Source organism: Pristis pectinata, chromosome 16 (genome assembly GCF_009764475.1).
Source record: "Pristis pectinata isolate sPriPec2 chromosome 16, sPriPec2.1.pri, whole genome shotgun sequence".
Taxonomy (NCBI): Eukaryota; Metazoa; Chordata; class Chondrichthyes; order Rhinopristiformes; family Pristidae; genus Pristis; species Pristis pectinata.
Genome location: NC_067420.1, coordinates 37,158,386 through 37,176,593, shown reverse-complemented (window position 1 = coordinate 37,176,593; position 18,208 = coordinate 37,158,386). Strand labels below are relative to the sequence as shown.

Here is an 18,208-nt window from a genome sequence, read left to right as displayed (position 1 = left end):
GACAGATCTGGGCTGTAGGATCCTGTCCCCAACCCCAGGAGCCGTCCCGAATTCCCCCTCCACTTAAAACCCCCAGAGTGAGGAACTTCCAAAGTATTTTGCATCGTTCGCAAGAGTTGGTGACGTTGGCCATCACGTGTGTCCGCGTTCTGGCGTCCGATGGGGTTGATTTGGTTGTATGTGTGAATCGTATCGTTTTCGTTTCGTCCTTCGCCCTGTGAGTAAGAGAGAGAGTGTATGTATGTCCTTTAAAAAAAAGGGGTTAAATTAACATTATTACTCGTTTTATGCGACGAGATATAACAACACACGGGGAAGGAGCAAATCCAGCGGCGATCGGATGAAAGGAGGGTCCCTATCCTATTGAAGGGTGGGGGGGGGGGGGTGCAGTTAAAAATAAATCCAAGGCAGAAACCCCAGGAAAGAGGAGGAGGCAGCAGCTGGATCGCCGAGCGGTGAGTTGTGTTGAGAAGCGGCCGCTGATTTGCTACTTTCAGTTGCTACATTGTGTTCCCAGGCGCCCGATTGTTGCCACGTTCTAGAACGCGCTACAATGTTGCCAGTTCGCCTTCCTCGCCCCCTTCCCGCTGTTGTCTCCCCTCGCCCGGGCTTGGATCTGGTTTAATTTTTCTTCCAAAAAAAAGAGGCAATGAGACCCAGGGAGAAAAGTAACCCAAATAAAATGGCGGCACGTCCACAACCGTGGGAGACACACACACACACACACACACACACACACACACACACGCAGAGTAACGAACCGAAGGGGTGAAATGAAACGCTTCCCTGCGGGTACTGTCTCCCATTGCCTCGACAACTTGAGAGTTTGTGTGTGTGTGTGTGTGTTTGTATTGCAGCACCGCACTAGGCCGGCCCTGCTGCAATCCCTTTATTTCCTTTTCTCTCACCCCTCCCCTCAGATTTTTTTTGGGAGGAAAAAAAACAGATTTAAATTGCGTTTATTAAAGTGTCCCCATGACTGTCGAAGTAGGATTTGACACCCTTCCCTCCCACCCCACTCGTTTGTATTTAGAAACTGTGATGATATGAATGGAGTTGAGAAAAGAAATAAAAGGCAGCGATGTTGATTGGGGATGAAACTGGCCAGTGCTGAGATGACTGTTCATTCAGTCTATTTGTGGGGGACAGTCTGCGGTTTGCCAGAATGCTCCATTCCGCACACGCACATTTTCTATTGCTCTTTGCACAGTTGTGATTAACAGGAATCTTAACTACATGAAATGCTACAGTTGCTTTTTAACATTGTAATCTTTGGCTGGTACTGTATATGTATAAACCATGGCACTATCTTATACATTCTGCCTTTTTTAAAAAAAAACAAGCGTATGTTAGACCTTTTTAAAAAAGCCTATGACTTTTATTTTCTAAAATGGGCACAATTTGTTTTGAATGGCCTACTTTTTAATAAGCCGGTTCGTGGATTTTTCGAAATAGACAATATTCTATTTGATACTTTTTATTTAAAGGGACAGAGTCTGTTTCTTTGTTTTCCTTTTTTGCATTGGCCTACTGTAAATCAAGACTGAAAAGGATTTCCTTAACTGCACATGCGTCTTAAAGCACCAGTAATTCAGAAGGCTGCTGGGCAGATCCTAGTTACCAAGCTTTAGGAGTGCGGCTGAGAACGGATGTTTGCAGTAACTTTGAAGCTTTCATTTCAAGTAACGCAAGTTGAAACTTTTTGACGGACGGGCAAAGATGCTGAAATAGTTACACCCCCATCTTTTTTAAAACAGTTTCTATATATACATTTATTTGTTGATGAACAGAGCCTTGCCTCCTCCCATTAAGTCAGCTTGCTGCACTCCCATTAAATCAAAATAAACGAGCTAAGTACTTCTTTTCAACTGGACTCTTTAAAGAGACGGTTCACAAATGGATCTTTTGAGAACGTGGAGTTGTAAAGGAGAGTTCCATGTCAGCCGAAACCGGCTTGTATGCCTGTTGTAAGTTGTTCCTAAAGTACCCCCAACTCTTCTGCCAGTCATACAAATAAAAGGAATAGGTTGGTATTGGTATTGTTTTTTTTGGTATCGGTAGAAGTAAGGATGTGTTGATGAGGCTCTATGGGGCACTGGTGAGACCTCATTTGGAATATTGTGTGCAGTTTTGGGCCCCTTATCTTAGAAAGGATGTGCTGCTGTTGGAGAGGGTTCAGAGAAGATTTACGAAGATGATTCCCGGAATGAAAGGGCTGACATACGAGGATCGTTTGTTGGCTCTTGGACTGTATTCATTGGAGTACAGAAGAATGAGAGGGGACCTCATACAAACATTTCAAATGTTGAAAGGACTGGACAAAGTAGATGTGGCCAAGCTGTTTCCCTTGGTGGGTGAGTCCAGGACTAGAGGGCACAGTCTTAGAATTAGAGGGTACCCTTTTAGAACAGAGATGCGGAGAAATTTCTTTGGCCAGAGGGTCATGGATTTATGGAATTCTTTGCCATGTACAGCTGTGGAGGCCCGATCATTGGGGGTGTTTAAGGAGGAGATTGATAGGTATCTAATTAGTCAGAGTATCAAGGGATATGGGGAAAAGGCTGGAAATGGGGCTAGATGGGAGAATAGTTTAGCTCATGGTGAAGTGGTGGAGCAGACTTGATGGGCTGAATGGCCTACTTCTGCATCCTGTGTCTTGTGATCTTGTGATCTACCCTACCTTTTCACACTGGCTCATTGTTGAGACACATGGACGTGGGACAATCCGAAGGCTGATTACTTCGCTCTGGTCAGGTCCCTCGCCTCTCCCCACCCTCCTGTGGATACAGTCTTTTGCCAGCAGCCCAGCATCAAAATCATTCCATCTGTGGGAGGCAGGGTGGAGTGTTGATCTCATAGCTGACACCAGCCCCTTTTCCCATGGAAAATTTTAATGCGATGAGGGTTTAGCCCGGATCCCATATAAATGACTGCTGTTGGGTTTGGCTTACTGTGACGTTATTCCTGTGTAGGAGGGTGGGATGTTTTGGATTGCATTTTTTAAAAATTAAGTGACAAAGCAAATGAGTAGTTTCATACAGCGACACACACACTGCTGGAGGAACTCAGCGGGTCAGGCAGCTTATGAGGATGGAAATGGACAGTTGACATTTCGGGTCGAGATTCTGCATCTGAACTGGGTAGTTTCATCTTGGAGAACATAACGCCTTCTCTCCTTAGATACACTTATGCTCAGTACCCTCCATGTATTTTGATCCACTGTTTGTCCCAAATATCTCTCACTCTCTTTCTCTCTCTCTCCCCTTCTCTGTGTACATCTCATGTATGTGGCTCTGTTGCTTGTTATCCCATGTATCTTATTCATCGCTGTCTCTCTTTCTCCATTTCCCCTGCTCTCAGATTTTCCTGCTAGCCACCTTGTTTTTCCTGCTAGCCACCTTGTTTTTCCTGCTAGCCACCTTGTTTTTCTTCCCCTACTCCAGTCCTCACCCACATCTTCTGCCCGCCTTCAGCTCTTCATTCCACAGGTCTCTCTGTCTTCCTGTTGTCGGTGCCTTCTCCTCGGTCACACACTAACCGCCACTTGCCTCTGACAAGCCCAACATCTCACTGGGTTCCCTCCTCTCTCCATCTGCTGCTACCTGTTTGTCTCTTTCATCCCAACGTATTCAAATAAAACAAACCTCTCGGGAAGATGGTGTGTTTAAGGTTCTCTTTGTGTCCAGGTGACTTCTCGATCCGGAGAAGCACTTGCTTGTCTTTAAGGCCTCTTGTAATGTGTCTCTTTCTTTCCCTCCGGCGCTGCTTTTACACTTGGAGTTTTGATGCTTTTCATTTGTGTCAGCTGCTCACAAATGTGTTGCAAAAATGTGAGCCCATATCGTGACACCCAAATTGCTGGCACGTTATTGTGGGCCTGCACTGCTTTTGGGATAAGGAACAAGGCTTGCATTGTAACAATGTTCAGTCCGCTCATTCGTAGGATCCAAACCTTTTAATAGTGTCTTTAAGGTAAAGGGAGGGGTGGGAGACATGACGGCTACTGATCTTACTTTGGACTGACGGCAAGATGTCCAGGCTCCTGAGCGTATCCTATTGTTCAATTGGATCATAGTTTACCTGTTTCTTTTACCTGTCACTTACCTGCACATTCAAGTTTTAGCCTGCTGTACTCTGTAATCCAGAACACGCTTTTGCTGAAGAGCTGTTGTGGCTGGGGAGGAGAAGGAAGGTAAACAGTAGGAAATTGTAAAGCAGGAGATGACTTGATAGAGGTGTTCAAGATGATAAGAGGCATAGATCGAGTGGACAGTCAGAGACTTTTTCCCAGGGTGACAATGGCTAACACGAGGGAGCATTATTTTAAGGTGATTGGAGGAAGGTATAAGGAGGATGTCAGGAATAAGTTTTTTACACAGAGAGTGGTAGGTGCATGGAACGCACTGCCGGCAGAGGTTGTGGGGACAGATACATTAGGGACATTTAAGAGACTCTTAGACACATGAATGATAGAAAAATAGAGGGCTATGTGGAAGGGAAGGGCTAGCTAGATCTTAGAGCAGGATAAAATGTCAGCACAACATTGTGGGCCGAAGGGCCTGTACTGTGCTGTAGTGTTCTATGTTCTATGCTGGAAAAATTCGACACCGTCAGGCAGAATCTGTGGAGAGTGAACACAGGAGCAGGAGTAGGTCACCAAGCTCCCTCCAACTGTTTCACAAGATTCACTAGGGTGTTACCGGGACTGGAGGGCTTGAATTATAAGGAGAGACGGGATAGGCTGGGGTTTTTTTCCCCTGGAGTGTAGGAAGACGAAGAGTGACCTTGTAGAGATTTATAACATCATGAGGGGCTTGGAGAGGGTGGATGGTCACAGTCATTTTCCCAGAGTTGGGTGTCTAAAAACTAGAGGGCATAGGTTTAAGTTGAAAGGGGAAAAATTTAATGGGGACCCGAGGGGCAAGTTTTTCACACAAAGGGTGGTGGGTGTGTGGAACGAGCTGCCAGAGGAAGTGGTAGAGGTGGGTACATTTACAACATCTAAAAGGTATTTAGACAGGTATATGGATGGGGAAGTTTTAGAGGGATATGGGCCAAATGCAGGCAAATGGGACTAGTTCAGGTAGGCAACTTGGTCAGCGTGGACCAGTTGGGCCGAAGGGCCTGTTTCTGTGCTGTATAGCTCTACGAATTTTATAATTCAAAAGCAAAATGCTTGCAAATAATAAAACAAAATGCTGGAGTTACTCAGTAGGTCAGGCAGCTCTGGAGAAATAAAACTGAACTAATGTGTTGCATTGATGACCTGAAACAGTAACGTTGTGCTGAAGTAGAACATTTTTTGAAAGCTAAGGGCCATGGGGAACTGACAGAGAAAAGAAGACATGCCATGGGGCAGATCAGCCATGGCCACATTGAATAGTGGGGTAGGCTTGAGGTGCTGAGTGGCCCACCTCTGCTCCTATCTTCCCCGTTCACTCCCCACAGATGCTGCCTGACGCTGTTGACTATTTCCAGGATTTTCTGCTTTATTTCTGTGTAAAATTTTCAATTCTTTACCTGCCTCTGCTTAACATATGAGGGGCTTTTGATGGTTCTGGGCCTATACTTGATGGAATTCAGAAGGGTGGGGGAATTTCAATGAAACCTACCGGATACTGAAATGCCTGAATAGAATGGACGTGGAGAGGATGTTTCCATTAGTAGGTCTAGAATCCGAGGGCACAGCCTCAGAATAGAGGGACAACCCTTTAAAACTGAGATGAGGAGGAATTTCTTCAGCCAGAGGGTGACGAATCTATGGAATTCATTGAGGACTGTGAAGCCCAAGTCACTGGGTGTATTTATGGCATAGGTTCTTGATTGGTAAGGTGGTTAAGGGTTATGGGGTTGGAAAACAAAATCAGCCATGAATGAATGGTGGGGCAGACTCGATGGGCCAAATGGCCTAATTCTGCTCCTGTATCTTATGGTCCCTTCTCCTCCTACCCAACCACAACAGGGTAAGAGAATTCATTACTCACAAATGTCTCGCTCTAATTTCAAGATGGCTGAGAGGTGAAAGTTCTGTTACATTTGGTCCCTTGGGTTCCTGGGCAGCTTGCTCTGGTTGTCTAAAACATGTCGAAACTATTAGAGCTACTGCCTCATAGCACCAGGGACCCAGGTTTGATCCTGACCTTGGGGTGCTGTCTCCATGGAGTTTGTACCTTCTCCCTGTGACTGCGCAGGTGCTCTGGTTTCCTCCCACATCCCAGAGATGTGCAAGTCGGTTGGTTCATTGGCCACTGTAAGTTGCCCCCAGTGTGTAGGCGAGTGACAGAATCTGGGGGAGTTGATGTGAATGTGGGGAGGATAAAAATGAGATTAGTGTAAATGGATATTTGATGGTCATTGTAGACTTGACAGGCCAATACTGTGTCCAAACTGTATGTCTTTAGAACACTGTGCAATAAACATATTTAATAAGAACTGGCTCTTGTATTGGGAAAGAAAGAAGGGCTTGTGTTTGTAGAGTGCCCCCTCGCAGGTCCTTTCAAGGGAACGTGGAGAGAATAAAAAGTAGGATTAATGTAGGTGGGTTGTTGATGGATAGCACAGACTCAATGGGCTGAAGAGCCTGTTTCTGTGCTGTATCTCCATCACTCTGTGAACAGAAACAATCCATGAGTTATGTAACTTGGTAAAACATCCCAAGCCTCCTCAGTGGAATGTTGCTGAACAGAATGGACACCAAGCTGCTTTAAGAGATACTAAGAGCGGTGAAGAAGTACTTGGGCTGAGGGATTGGCTTTAAGAAGTGGGGTAAAGGAGGAGGACAAATTGGAGATTCCAGGATGAAACATCCAGAATTCCACCTGGAATCCTGACATCTAAAGCTGCAGTCACCAATGGTGGAACAATGAAAGTTATGGGTGGGGAAGAGATCTGCAGAATCCTTGGATGATTAAAAGACACAGCAAGTGCTGGAAACACTCAGCAGGTCAGGAGGTATCCATGGAAAGAGAAGCAGAATTAATGGTTCAGGTTGAGGGTCCTTCATTGTGATGTGGACTCTGTTTCTCTTTCCACAGATGCTGCCTGACCTACTGAGTGTTTCCAGCACATTTTCTGTTTTTTTTTCCAGATTCCCAATGCCTGCCTTTTTCAACAAAAAACATCAGCCTTGGATAATCTTGCACATTATTTTTCAGGATGCTTCAGCAAGGGAAACACAAGAGACTGTAGATGCAGGAGTCTGGAGCAACACACAATCTGCTGCAGGAACTCAGCAAGTTGAACAGCATCTGTGGGGGTAGGGGAGGAATTGTCGACATTTCGGGTTGAAACCCTGCATCGAGAATTGTCGGCCCGAAACGTTGGCAGTTCCTTTCCTTCCCACGGATGCTGCTTGATCTGCTGAGTTCGTCCAACAGATTGTGTGTTGCCCTCAGTGCAAGGGCTGTCCTTGAGAAGCAAAGATTCTGGATTGGTACCAATTGTCTTAATTGCAGATGCCGACTGCTTCTGGGTCTCTTTAAAACAAAAAGCAAAATAAAGAGTTGTGCGCAACACTTTGTTTTGTTTTAGTTTTTTAAACTTTAAAAAGAAGTTTAAAACGTTAAGTTTATTTTAAACTTAAAATAAAATAAGTTTATTTTTTAACAAACTTATTTTTAAAGTTTGTTAAAAATAAACTTTATTTTGCTTTGTCATTGAGCTCCTTGTCCCTTGATGTCAAGGGACATCAGTGACAGGGAGCTCGATGAATATTGTAATCTTTGAGTTTAAAGATTACAATATTAAAAGATTACAATGCTGGACTGTGGGGATAGGGAGCTTGGCGAATATTGTAATCTTTGAGTTCGCACAGAATCCTACATAAAATGGAGATGTATCGCCATGCCCATTGGCGTGTTTCAGCCACGTTATTTGCACAGTGTGCATGTGTTATACACCGTGTTTCTGTCCGTTTCTATACTTTCTGACTCTGGTTTGTAGCTGCTCTGTAGGGCTGAGGGGGTGTTGCTGGATCTGGCTATTTTTGTGGTGCCCCATCCCCTCCCGCTGTCACTTTACACAGCATTGCTTGTGTGGGCTGCGCCATCCCTTCCCCATCCCCCTCCCCCAGAGTGTTATTACTGGAACAGAACTTCATGATGTCACCTTCGAGCTAATTCTAGGCAAAATGTCTGTTCACAGCCTGCAGTCGAACAGCAAATTTGTGTTTTTTTTTCTGAAGAACAGAAGTGTATCTATAAACCATAAGAACTTATGTACGAAGTGGATGCTCACAGTGAGTGAGATGTGGGCTCGTTGATGAATTAAGGGGCTGGGATTTATTTTTTGGTGACTTATGTATGGCTTGTGTTCCTCAGGGGAGTAGACTGAGGAGTGGGCATGCTTACCAACAACTCAGCTTTAGGGGCTTGGTTAAGGACCAGCTGTGCTTGTGGGCTGGGACTCAGTCTTGCTGCATGTGAAAACTCTCCAGATGACTGCCGGAGCACTTTGAGGCTTCTTTGTGCTGTGACCATTCACGATGCCCTGGTTGTTCATGGCCTTGGTACTTTTGGGCGTTTTTTTTCCCCAAAAAAAAAAGTTACTTAAAAATCCCAGCTGCCTGCTCAATTTGTGCAGTTTTTATTGATGCATTCCAGTTACATAATTAAACACACTTCCAGCTGTTTTGTATTTCATGGAACATTTTAAATCACCACAGAAATGACATAAGATTCAAATTGCTTTTGTTCACTAGTTAAGATTTCGGGCCTTAATGGAGGAGGGCCAAAACTTTGATTTTTTTTTAAAAAGGAGGGGAAAGAAAGAAAATTGGTTTGTGGAAGAGTTTGTCAATTCCCCCTAGTGCATCCGCTGACTCGGATCATAGTCACACAGCACAGAAATGGGACCTTCAGTTTGCTGTGTCTGCGCCAACCATGAAGCACCCATCTGCACAAATCCCACTTTGGTCTCGCATCCTCATCAATTACCACTCCCTCCCCCTGTTGTCTTGCCATCACCTACGCTAGGGGCAAGTTACAGTCCCCAATTAACCTCCTAACCAGCACGTCTTTGGTAAGTTGGTTTATTATTGTCACTTATACCGAGGTAGAGTGGAAAAACTTGTTTTGCATGCCGTCCATACAGATCATTTCATTACAACAGTGCATTGAGGTAGTACAAGGGAAAACAGAATGCAGAAGAAAGTGTTACAGTTACAGAGAAAGTGCAATGCAGGCAGACAATAAGGTGCAAGGTCATAATGAGGTAGATAGTGAGGTCAAGAGTCCATGATATCATACTAAGGAACCGTTCAATAGTCTTAGAACAGTGGGATAGAGGCTGTCCTTGAGCCTGGTGGTACATGCTTTCAGGCTTTTGTACCTTCTGCCTGATGGGAAGGGGGAGAAGAGAGAATGTCTGGGGTGGGTGGGGTCTTTGATTATGTTGGCTGCTTTACCGAGGCAGCGAGAAGTGTAGACGAGAGTCCACAGAGGGGAGGCTGGTTTCCGTGATGTGCTGAGCTGTGTCCACAACTCTCCGCAGTTTTTTGCCGTCATGATTAAAGCAGTTGTCGTACCAAGCTGTGATGTATCCAAATCAAATGCTTTCTATGGTGCATCGATTTAAAAACAAAATTGGTAAGGGCCAAAGGGAACATGCCAAATTTCTTTAGGCTCCTGAGGAAGTAGAGGCGCTGGTGAGCTTTCCTGGCCGTGGCATCTATGTAGTTGGACCAGGACAGACTATTAGTAATGTTCACTCCGAGGAACTTGAAGCTCTCAACCCTCTCGACCTCGGCACCATTGATGTAGACAGGAGAACGTGTGCTCCCCCTTCTTGAAGTCAATGACCAGCTCTTTTGTCTTTGTTGAGCAAGCAAAGAAGCCTTAGCAGCACATTATACAATTGTTCACAGTGCCAATCCTTAGTTGTGACTGTGGGTAAGGTATTAGGCCAGAGTGAACCTTGCTCTCCAGCCTTGTCATGTCTGCTTGCCAACATTCCAGGAGAAAGGACTAGGTGATAATCAGTAACCACCAGCCCTGGTTCATTTGGAACATCCTGGCTCTGACTGCTTTAGACAGCACAACCTGGGAACTTTATTGGCTTAGCTATGCACTGTATCATTCATTTACCTTGCACTCCATTCAAGGAACTATTGATGACTTGGATCTATCCTGGGCCCAACACATTGATGTAATCGTGAAAGAGGCATGCCAGTGGCTCTACTTCATCAGGAGTTTGAGGAGATTTGGTATGTCACCAAAGACTCTTGCAAATTTCTATAGCTGTACGGTGGAGAGCATTCTGACTGGTTGCATCACAGCCTGGCATGGAGGCTCCATTGCACAGGATCGCAAGAGGCTGCAGAGGGTTGTAGACTCAGCCAGCTCCATCATGGCACAACCCTCCCCACCATCAGGGACATCTTCAAGGGGTGGTGCCTCAAGAAGGCCGCATCTATCACTGAGGACCCTCACCACCCAGGACATGCACTCTTCTCGTTACTACCATCAGGGAGGAGGTACAGGAGCCTGAAGATCCACACTCAACAATTTAGGAACAGCTTCTTCCCCTCCGCCATCAGATTTCTGAACTGTTAATGCCCATGAACACTACTTTGTTATTCCTTTTGTTTTGCACTATTTCATGGGCAGGCACGGTAGTGTAGCAGTTAGCGTAATGCTTTACAGCGCCAGCGACCCCGGTTCAAATCCGGCCACTGTCTGTAAGGAGTTTGTACGTTCTCCCCGTGTCTGCGTGGGTTTCCTCTGGGTGCTCCGGTTTCCTCCCACATTCCAAAGACACAAGGGTTAGGAAGTTGTGGGCATGCTATGTTGGCGCCGGAAGCGTGGCGACACTTGCGGGCTGCCCCCCCAGAACACTCTACGCAAGAAGATGTATTTCACTGTGTGTTTCGATATACATGTGACTAATAAAGATGTCTTATTTGTTTATTTTGTAATTTAGAGTAATTTTATGTCTTTGCATTGTACTGCTGCCGCAAAACAACAAATCCCACATCATCTAAGTCAGGGATAATAAACCCAATTCTGATTCAGTGGTTAAAGGTGTCGAAACCTTATCATCCAGGACAAAGCTTATCCTTATCATTCAGGACAAAGCTACCATTTTATTAGTATCCCATCCACCACCTTAAACATGTACTCCCTCTGCCTCATCCCCATTGCTGTCATGGGTACTACCTTCAAAATGTACTGCTGTTACTCACCAAAACGCGTCCAAATCCCTGTTTCAGTTAGAAAGACAAGTGAACACAGGAATACCATCACCTCCAAATTCCCATCCAAGGTTTAAAACATCTTGCCTTGGAAACATATCACTAATTTCTCATTGTGGTTGGATCAAAACCTTGCAAGCCCTAAACTGAAATTGTGGGTATCTCTTCACTATCCACACCACAGTGTTTTAAATAGGCAACACACCTCCACCTCCTCAGGGGCACTTTGGTGTGGGCCATAAACTCTGAACTTGTTAGCAATACCCACTTCCCATGAGTGAATCATTGAACAGAGGAAGAGATAGAGGCAGGTACAATTACAATGGTTAAAAGACATTCATAGATAGGAAGGGTTTAGAGGGATATGGAGCCAATGGAACTATCTCAAGCAGGCACCTTGGTTGGCATGGACAAGTTGGGCTGAAGGGCCCATTTCTGTGCTATACAACTCTATGACTAAAAGGCCAGCAGGATCTTATTGTGCCCAGGAGCCAGAGTTAGCAGGCTGACCACTGAAGCACTATAGGGTGGGTTGAAGATTCACAGTGACTCCCACTCAAATTTCTGTGGTTCTTCCCTCAAACTGGCTTAGCATTCTGTTTCAAATTATAATGTTCTGTCTACTGATTGTGTTCTGGGCTGAACTTTTTGTTGTAACCCACTCTCAGTGAATGTAATTATTTTCTTGTGATGCTTGTTATTAAGAAAAGAACCATTAGCGCTGAGTTTTATATTAAAAGGTTTTCTACTTGGGGCATATTCTGGTCAGGCCTCTGTAAATTTTTAACAGTGTACAAATCATGTGGTACAAAATCTTCAGGTACAAAGGGTCAACCATACCGTGTCCTGTAAATAGGATTTAGGCTAAATATCCTTAACCATTGCTGTTGGGTTAAGCTATTGTAAATATATTTAACCTTCCCTCTCTGTCACCACTGTGCTAAACTGAAGAGCACTTTAGACTTGTTGGCGAAGAGGCCTTATTGACATCTGGTTTGGAGTTGGGCTCCAGGTGATACAGTGAGGAACATGGATTGGAGGAGGGAAAGAAATGCCAGTTTTTGTCATTGAGCAGGAAAATCTGCCTGTTATCTGCTATCTCCTTCGGAGAAATACACTGGCATTGAAAGTCAATGTGTCAGCTCCTCCACCCACCTACCTGGACTCGCCCATCACCTGCCAGCCTGTGCTCCTCCCCCTCCCCCCACCTCATTCCGGCTTCTGCCCTCTTCCTTTCCAGTCCTGATGAAGGGTCTCGACCCGAAACGTCGACTGTTCATTTCCCTCCATGGATGCTGCCTGACCGGCTGAGTTCCTCCAGCATTTTGTGTGTGTGTTGCTCCAGGTTTCCAGCATCTGCACAATCTCTTGTGTCTCCAGTGTACCAACAATACGGATACTGCATTCATCTACACTGGCTACGTGTCTTTCAAATGGCCACATAAAATCGCATCTTCCCCACCTCAATCCTTTTTTTTCCATGGTCTATTGTCCTCTTCTGCCGGATTCCTCCTCCTTCAGCCCTTTGCCACTTCTACCTATCACCACTTAGCTTCTTGCATCACTCCCTTTCATCCCCCCTCTCCTACCCACCTACCTTCCCCCCTTTCACCTGGACTCACCTATCACCTGCCAGCCTGTGCTCCTCCCCCTCCCCTGATCTTATTCTGGCTTCTGCCCTCTTCCTTTCCAGTCCTGATGAAGGGTCTCAGCCTGAAACGTCGACTGTTCATTTCCCTCCTTAGATGCTGCCTGACCTGCTGAGTTCCTCCAGCGTTTTGTGTGTGTGTGTGTGTGTGTAGCTCCAGATTCCAGCATCTGCAGAATCTCTTGTGTCTACATAAAATCACATGTTGATCGGTCTTGGTTAATTCCCATTTGTGAGGTAACTTACTCCATTTTATATCTTTTCCAACTTTTTTACTGCACTCATTCTTGAGGTGTTTCAGACTCTCCTTGTCCAAGCACATTGCACTCATTGGTAGAGCGCACAAGGGATACTGTGCGTTCATTGCTTGTCTTCTGGAAGCAATAATGTGCATGTTAACATTCTGAATACTTTTTTTAGCTAACCAGCTGGAGAAATGCAGCTCTCTAGATTTGACAGAAAAGGAATTTAAGATAGGAAACATCTGTAGATAAAGACGCAGGTAAGATATTTCCACTGGATGTGGTGTCCAAAACTAGTCACTTATTAATTCCATAAGTGATTCAAAACAAACTGCTTTACCAAGAAAGTGTTTAGAATATGGAATTCGCTATCTGATATAGCAACACAACAGCCAGTGTGGTTGCCTTTAAGGAGAAGCTGGGTAAGAACATGAGGGAGAAAGGAATCTGCCAGTTGGCAGAGATGAGATAGAGTGAGAAGCCACTCATAAACTCCAGCACAGACCCAGTTGGCCATAACGGCCTGTTTTTATGCTCCTTAGTTCCATGTAAACACCTCAGGAGAAACAAATCTGAGCTGGTGTTTTAAGATTAACTGCAAAAGTGCAACAAGGGAGAATGGGCACTAAATGAGGCCAATTTTTGATGGATTTTGGGAGGTTTATGACTTGGAATTTGATCATCAGAAAGAACAGATTTTCATGAAGGATAACAGAGCAGAAACATTGGAGCAATCTACTTCCAATTGGATGAACCATTCACATTGATCTTGTTGGCACACATTCTGAAACAGCACATTTTGTTAATGCTCATATGGCAAAATGTCCTTTATTTAAATAAGTAGTTAAACTAAAATCTACATGGCACAGACTTTTTTTTTCCACACAAAAACATTGCATGGTCGATTGTAGGAAAACTGTACTCTCTTCCCACAAACCTTGACCATGTTTCCCAGGCTCTGTGCCAAATGCTACGTGAGGCTAACAGATGGAACATCGCGGGCTGTGGTTTGCTGTTGATCGTCTCACTGTACCTGATTCTGGGTCTGGGAGCTGGCGCAAGGTTTGGCTCCTGGATTGATTGGTACGGCTTCTGTTTGAATCACCACTGCTATCCCAGATGTGGAGGCAGGCAACTTACTCCCAATCTCCAGCTATTGTGGCTTTTGAGGTCTCCTGCTCTTGGGAGTGGGGCAAATTTGTGCATCTTTCGTGCAAAATAACCTGAAGCCGAGAGCAGACTCTGGCCCCTATTGCCTTACTCCCATTTGGAAAGTGCTTACAATGCCACATTATTGAGTCACACTGATAGAGGCTTTAGCTTTTTAAAACAGAATCCCTGTTACTGAACAATGTTGTCTCTAGATCACAAACACTGTAATATCCGGGTAATGAGATCAATTCCGTGACGTCTGGAATACAAAACAAAATGGTTGTGCAAGAGACCCTGTTGAATGTGAGTCAGCCATGATGTTTGTTAAGGGATTGAGTCACACTGAGTGTTTACTTGCAGTGGGACCCGAGAAGCTTCCTTTTGTAAGGGCTGTAAGTTCTTGTAGGTTTCTATGGCATCCCATGTATTTATTCAGCTTACTGTGTCTCATTTTCCAGGGTTGCATTCCGGAACCCACTTCCTTATTTCCTATTTGTTTTTTTTTGGGGAGGTGGGAAGAGCTAGAATGTTGGCCAGATGGGATGGTGTTGCAAGCGATCTTCTCAAATGACCCTTGTGACAGGCGAATTGTTGCTTGTATGGCTGATGAGCAACTATGGCCCTGAATAAGGGATGCAGGAAAATACAGAAAAGACTCTGCTATGTTTTACAACCGAAGGGGTTGTAGTGAGTCTTACCTTGGGCGTTTGAAGGAATGAAATAAAAATTGAAAATGCCTTAAATACTCAGGTCGGGCAGCATCTGTGGAGAAGGAAATAAAAACAGCAATAATGTTTCAGTTCCAGTGAAAGGTCATCAACCTGAAACGAACTCTGATTCCCTCTCTGCAGATGCCGTCTGATCCACTTTACATACTTATTAAGTTTTTTATTTCATGTTTCCGGCATTTGCAATACTTTTTGCCTTTGAGGTACATGGATGAATTCTGGCATTCCTTCTGAGCTCTGCTGTACTCCTGAACTCTCTCTCCTTCTCTATCTGTGTAGCATTCTTCAAGTGTCTTGGTGCAAGCTCAGAAGTTCCCTCCCTGAGCCACTTTCTTCTTTCTCTTTCTCCCCCTCCTTCCATTTTAGACACTCCTTTATAAACCTATCTTGTTTTGGTAAACTCTCCTATTATCTTCTTTAATCTGTCCTATTATCTTCTTAACCGTGCACAGTAACCTCCCAAGTAACACCTTGCCATTATCTCCTTTAAAGGAGTGTGTTGTTGACTTTGTGCATTATGTTGTACTTGCTTTATTTTGTTTTTCAGTTTATCATGGGCTAACTCCAATATCTTTCAAATCTTTTGAGTTGTTAAGGCCAAGATCCATCCACCTGTTAAGGTGGATGTGGGGAAAAAAAAGCTTGTAAAGCTATTCAAAGCAAAGCTGAGCACTCTTGGTGTCACCCATCCATTAGCACCCACACCTGACCATTTGTCTTGTGCGCTTTCTCTGGGACCTTGTGTTCAAGTCTGCCCCATAGATTGGTATGTAAGACAAGCTTTTCACTGTACCTCGGTACAAGTGACAATAATAAACCAATACCAACACCAACAGTGACTGGAATTTAGAATGTAGTTCAAAGCACTAAACTTCCAAGGCACTATATAAATTCTCTTTTTGAACCAGTAAATAAGTTTAGGAAGAAGTGCCCCTTGCCAACCCAAAATCTTTGCACAATAGTAGACTCAGGAAATGCACAAAATACTGAGCAGATCAGAGAGGAGAACAGAATTAATATTTCCGATTGATGACCTTTCAGCAGCATTGCTTCCTCTTGCCCTCTTGCAGGGTCTCAGCCCAAAACATCGACAGTTCCTCTCCTCCCCCACAGGTGCTGCTCGACCTGCTGAGATCCCCCAGCAGTTTGTTTCTTTGCATCAGGTTCCAGCACCTGCAGACCCTTGCTTCCTCTGTATTCCATTCTCCCAGTTTCTTCAGCTCTGTGATGTCTGTTCTGATGATACACTTTGTGTTCCCGTGCTTCCAAGCTGCCTTAAGAGCTAAATTTGATGAAAGGTCATCAACCTGAAATGTTAGCTCTCTCTCTTTGACCTGCTGCGTATTTCCAGCAACTTCTGGTTTTTTATTTCGGGTTTCTAGCCTCTGCAACATTGCTTTTTGATCTTTGCCCAGCAGCTGGCCACATCTGTCAAATAGGGTTTCGGATTAGTTGTACGCTGTCCTGTCTTAACTGATCACCAGAAATGATAGATGGGTTACTATGGTACATTCCTGTAGCCTGTCCTGGAGAGGGTTGTGTAGTGGAGTTGCTGGCTGTGGTTGGTGCTCTCTCCTTCAATGTTACATTAGGACCACAGTCCCCAAGTTATTGTTTTTATTCATTATTGTCACTTATACTGAGGTACAGTGGAAAAACTTGTCTTGCATACCGATCGTACAGGTCAATTCATTACACAGTGCAGTTACATTGAGTTAGTACAGAGTGCATTGAGGTAGTACAGGTAAAAACAATAACAGTACAGAGGAAAGTGTCACAACTACAGAGAAAGTGCAGTGCAATAAGGTGCAAGGTCACAACAAGGTAGATCGTGAAGTCATAGTCCATCTCTTCATATAAGGGAACCGTTCGATAGTCTTATCACAGTGGGATAGAAGCTGTTCTTAAGCATGATGGTACGTGCCCTCAGGCTCCTGTATCTTCTGCCTGATGGAAGAGGAGAGGAGAGAATGACCCAGGTGGGTGGGGTCTTTGATTATGCTGGCTGCTTCACCAAAGCAGCGAGAGGTAAAGACAGAGTCCAAGGAGGGGAGGCTGGTGTCCGTGATGCGCTGGGCTGTGTCCACAACTCTCTGCAGTTTCTTGCAGAGCAGTTGCCGTACCAAGCTGTGATGCATCCAGATAGGATGTTTTCTATGGTGCATCGATAAAAGTTGGTGAGTATCAAAGGAGACATATGGAATTTCTTTAGTCTCCTGAGGAAGTAGAGGCGCTGGTGAGCTTTCTTGGTCGTGGCATCTACATGATTTGACCAGGACAGGTTGTTGGTGACGTTCACTCCCAGGAACTTGAAGCCCTCAACCCTCTTGGCCTCAGCACCATTGATGTAGATAGGTGCATGTACACCACCTCCTTTCCTGAAGTCAATGACCAGCTCTTTTGTTTTGTTGACATTGAGGGAAAGGTTGTTGTCATGACACCATGCGACTAAGCTCTCTATCTCCTTCCTGTACTCCGACTCATCGCTGTTTGAGATACGGCCTACAACGGTGGTATCATCTGCAAACTTTTAGATGCAGTTAGAGCAGAATCTGGCCACACAGGTGGGCTTCATGGGCTGAGCCAGTATTTAATTGCCCATCCCTACTTCCCCTTGAAGGTGGTGGTGAGCTGCCTTCTTGAACTGCTGCAGTCCTTGAGGTGTGGGTGTGCCCACAATGCTGTTAGGGAGGGAGTTCCAGGATTTTGACCCAAGAATGGTGATATATTTCCAAGTCAGGATGCTGTGTGGTTTGGAGGGCAACCTCCAGGCTGTGGTGTACCCATGCTTTTGCTGCCCTTGTCTGTCAGAGTGCCAACCGTAGCTAGTCACTCCATTGTGCCAATCTGACTAAATCTGTGCAGTGTAGGCACTAATAAATCCAAACGTGAATTCAAGAGACACTCCAAGAAGTGACGAGAATGTGGAACCTGCACTCACAGTTGAGCAGTGTAGATATACTTGAGGGGAAGTGAGTTGAGTACGCACAAGGGACAAAGAAGTAAAAGTTGTTGGTGAAATAGGGCGGGAGGGAATACAACACATCGTAACAATGGGAACAGGTGTATGTCCCTTTGAGCCTGCTCTGCCATTGAGTGAGGTTGTGGCTGAGGCCCACTTTCCTGCTCTGTTGCCCACAACCCCAGGATGCTACAGGAGGAGGTGATGAAGCATAAGCCCAACTGGACTGTGCAAGGTTTATCTGCAATGAAGAGAAAAAGGAAGGTGGTGAGAGGGTTGGGGAGGGTT

At 45.0% G+C, this 18,208-nt stretch overlaps 1 protein-coding gene across 6 annotated transcripts in view; it reads left to right on the top strand.

Annotated features, from left to right (window-relative positions):
• Positions 1-18,208, top strand: part of LOC127578731 (zinc fingers and homeoboxes protein 3-like) — a 109,471-nt gene that overhangs the window by 552 nt on the left and 90,711 nt on the right. Inside the window, exon 1 of one of the 6 annotated variants that reach the window (XM_052031118.1) lies at positions 136-217. The exons of 2 other annotated variants lie outside the window; for them this stretch is intronic. The gene's annotated coding sequence lies outside the window, so the exon portion shown is untranslated. 3 more of the 6 variants (XM_052031120.1, XM_052031121.1, XM_052031115.1) reach the window with 3 other exon arrangements.